Below are 4,097 nucleotides of genomic sequence, written 5' to 3' on the forward strand. Positions count from 1 at the left end.
TCGCCCGTTTCGTCCTCAACTATGGTGCGCATCGTCGTCTGAGCGTACGTGAGGGGCAGGATTGTCGTCCCCGTCGGGGAAACGGAGTCTCCCACTGGTATCTGCGTAATTCGACGTTGTAAGCAGCTCGATCGAACATGGCCTTCCTGCCCACATCCGGAACAGGTACGCGGCTGACCGTCGTACATGATGATTGCACGACAGCCACCGATGTTCAAATAGGACGGCACATGTTTCTTGAGCTCAAGTTTAATTTGGCGCACACCATTGTAGGCCTTATACGTCGAGAAAGTTTGCCACTTTTCTGCAACGTGGCTGATAACATTGCCATACGGTCGGAAGGCGTCCTTGACAACTTCCTCTGGGACCTCGAAGGGGAGATCAAAAACCCTCACATTCCTTAGGCCCATGCCCGCATGATCCACCGTCACTGAACCGATATGCCCGTCTGAATGTTTGAATCTGAGAGAGTTCGAGTATTTATACACCACTGTCGCGCAGACCTCTGCACTGGTCATTTTAACGTAGACCACGCTCGCCGTTATAGAAAAATGTATTCCGACGACAGTCGCCGGATCTAAACGTAGATCGTCGCGTATGAACTGTTCTATTTCATAGGCCCGAGGACGCGCGTGATCTGGTTGGAAAGTAATTTTGATCGTATCGTGGCGCCATGTGTGTGCCATAGTCGCACTGAACTTGGAACTAATACAACTCGCGCCGCGAGAAGGTAAACACAAGCAAGCGCTCACGGTCGCGCACGGCGGGGCGCAGCGGACGTCCTCGCCCCACCGCAGCCGAAAGCAGACTGCCAACTGAGCTACCTAGGCACGACTCACGCCCGGTACTCACAGCTTTACTTCTGCCAGTATCCGTCTTCTACCTTCCAAATCTGCCAGGTAGTTTCATATCAGCGCACACTCCGCTGCAGAGTGAAAATCTCATTCTGGAAACATCCCCCAGGCTGTGGCTAAGCCATGTCTCCGCAGTATCCTCTCTTTCAGGAGTGCTAGTTCTGCATGGTTCGCCGAAGAGCTTCTGTAAAGTTTGGAAGGTAGGAGACGGATACTGGCAGAAGTAAAGCTGTGAGTACCGGGCCTGAGTCGTGCTTCGGTAGCTCAGTTGGTAGAGCACTTGCCCGCGGAAGGCAAAGGTCCCGAGTTCGAGTCTCGGTCGGACACACAGTTTTAATCTGCCACGAAGTTTCATATCAGCGCACTCTCCGCTGCAGAGTGAAAATCTCATTCTGCAGTTAAATCTTGATAACGCGCTATTGCAGCAGCAGTGACCGATATAACAACTGCGCCAGACACTTGCTGTCTTACATAGGAGTTGCTGACTGCAGTCTATACACATATACTATCTGATCAAAAGTATCCGGATACCCCCCAAAACATACGTTTTTGATATAAGGTCCATTGTGCTGCCACCTACTGCCAGGTACTCCATATCAGCGACCTCAGTAGTCGTTAGAAATCGTTAGAGGACAGAATGGGACGTTCCGCCAACTCGCGGACTTACAGCGTGGTCATGTGTCACTTGTGTCACACGTCTGTACGCGAGATTTCCACACTCTTAAACATCCCTAGGTTGACTGTTGCCGTTGTGATAGCCAAGTGAAAAGTTAAAGGGACACGTACAACACAAAAGCATACAGGCCGACCTCGTCTCAGACAGACCGCCGACAGTTGTACAGGGTCGTAATGTGTAATAGGCAGATATGTATCCAGATCATCACACAGGAATTCCAAACTGCATCAGGATCCACTGCAAGTACTATGACAGTTAGGTGGGAGGTGAGAAAACTTCATGGTCGAGCGGCTGCTCATAAGCCACACATCAGGCCGGTAAATGCCAAACGACGCCTGGCTCGGTGTAAGGAGCGTAAACATTGGACGACTGAACAGTGGGAAAACGTTGTGTTGGAAGACGAGACACGGTACACAATGCGCAATGCGGCGATCCGACGGCAGGGTGTGGGTATGGCGAATGCCCGGTGAACGTCATCTGCCAGCGAGTGTACTGCTAACAGTAAAATTCGGAGGCGGTGGTGTTATGGTGTGGTCGTGTTTTTCGTGGAGGGGGCTTGCACCCCTTGTTGTTTTGTGTGGCACTATCACAGCACAGGCCTACACTGGTGTTTGAAGCACCTTCTTGCTTCCCACTATGGAAGAGCAATTCGGTGGATGGCAATTGCGTCTTTCAAAACCATCGAGCACCTATTCGTAATGCACGACCTGTGGCGGAGTGGTTACACGACAATAACATCGCTGTAGTGGACTGGCCTGCACGGAGTCCTGATCTATAGGTCTCCTTTGGCATGTTTTGGACACCGACTTCGTGCCAGGAGTCACCGACCGACATCGACACATCTCCTCAGTGCAGCACTCCGTGAAAAATCGGCTGCCATTTCCTAAGAAATCTTCCAGCACCTGACTGCACGTATGTTTGCGAGAGCGGAAGCTGTCATCAAGGCTAAGGGTGGGACAACACCATACTGAATTCCAGCATTACCGATGGAGGGCGTCACGAACTTTTAAGTCATTTTCAGCCAGGTGTCCGGATACTTTTGATCACATAGTATATAATCTCGTATTTGAGTAGGCATTGCCATACCAGTTTGTTTGACGCTTCAGTGTAGTAAAAGCCCTAGAAAACTTTGTTGCTGCACACCTGAAGTTACCTTTGTGTCTGTCGATTTTGTTGCGTTGAGAACGAAGATGGCTCTGAGCACTATGGGACTTAACTCCTGACGCCATCAGTCCCCTATGACTTAGAACTACTTAAACCTAACTAACCTAAGAACATCACACACATCCATGCCCGAGGCAGGATTCGAACCTGCGACCGTAGTGGTCACGCGGTTCTAGACTGTAGCGCCTAGAGCCGCTCGGCCACATCGGCCAGGCTAAAATGGTTCAAATGGCTCTGAGCACTATGGGACTCAACTGCTAAGGTCATCAGTCCCCTAGAACTTAGAACCACTTAAACCTAACTAACCTCAGTACATCACACACATCCATGCCCGAGGCAGGATTCGAACCTGCGACCGTAGCGGTGTGTTGTGTGCGAAGAAATGCTGCATCGCATTCGCAGTCCCGATATTGGTAAGGTCGTATATTGTTCACTATACGCAGTGCGTAATTGTATCCCATGCCGTGCTGAAGTCAACGAACGCGGCAACAACTTGAATGCCGATGTTAACGGCTCTGTGAGTCTCACACACGAACAGGACAAGCTGAGTTTTCCGAGATATCTGACTGCGGAATCCGGGTAACTTTTCATATAGGAAATTTTCATTGTCCAGTAATCATCATAAAATAACATAAAACAAGCTCCATAATTCTGCAATGGACTGACCTCGGCGATGTAGGCGCTTCCTGCTGTCTGCTGCGAGATCGCCTACTTACGTGTCAGACTTGCAAAGCGAGCGCATTATGCGCTGACACGTCATCTTCCCGTCGCGACAGCGGCTGCAGGAATCAGAAGCAGCGGCAAGCCGAGAGCAAAATGTACCGTCACTGCTCGCGTGTCAGCTGCTGCATAAACGTCTTACGAACAGCGATGTGAGATCGTCCGCAACAGCCAAAATAACGATAATTTCTAAATCTGCTTCTGACGAGGGGACCTTCTGGGAGGTGTATCCAGTTATAAGTTCCAGAAATGGTTCAAATGGTGGTGGTGGTGGTTGTTAGTGTTTAACGTCCCGTCGACAACGAGGCCATTAGAGACGGAGCGCAAGCTCGGGTTAGGGAAGGATTGGGAAGGAAATCGGCCGTGCCCTTTCAAAGGAACCATCGCGGCATTTGCCTGAAACGATTTAGGGAAATCACGGAAAACCTAAATCAGGATGGCCGGAGACAGGATTGAACCGTCCTCCTCCCGAATGTGAGTCCAGTGTGCTAACCACTGCGCCACCTCGCTTGGTGGTTCAAATGGCTCTGAGCACTATGCGACTTAACTTCTGAGGTCATCAGTCGCCTAGAACGTAGAAATAATTAAACCCAACTAACCTAAGGGTATCACACACATCCATGCCCGAGGCAGGATTCGAACCTGCGACCGTAGCAGTCGCGCAGTTCCAGACTGTAGCGCCC

At 50.5% G+C, this 4,097-nt stretch overlaps 1 non-coding gene across 1 annotated transcript; it reads left to right on the forward strand.

Moving 5' to 3' along the window:
- The first annotated feature begins 1,107 nt into the window (after nucleotides 1–1,107).
- On the forward strand, nucleotides 1,108–1,182 carry Trnap-cgg (transfer RNA proline (anticodon CGG)). The gene has a single exon. It is a non-coding gene; the product is annotated as a tRNA-Pro (tRNA).
- The last annotated feature ends 2,915 nt before the right edge of the window (nucleotides 1,183–4,097 follow it).

Source organism: Schistocerca gregaria, chromosome 10 (genome assembly GCF_023897955.1).
Source record: "Schistocerca gregaria isolate iqSchGreg1 chromosome 10, iqSchGreg1.2, whole genome shotgun sequence".
Classification (NCBI taxonomy): Eukaryota; Metazoa; Arthropoda; class Insecta; order Orthoptera; family Acrididae; genus Schistocerca; species Schistocerca gregaria.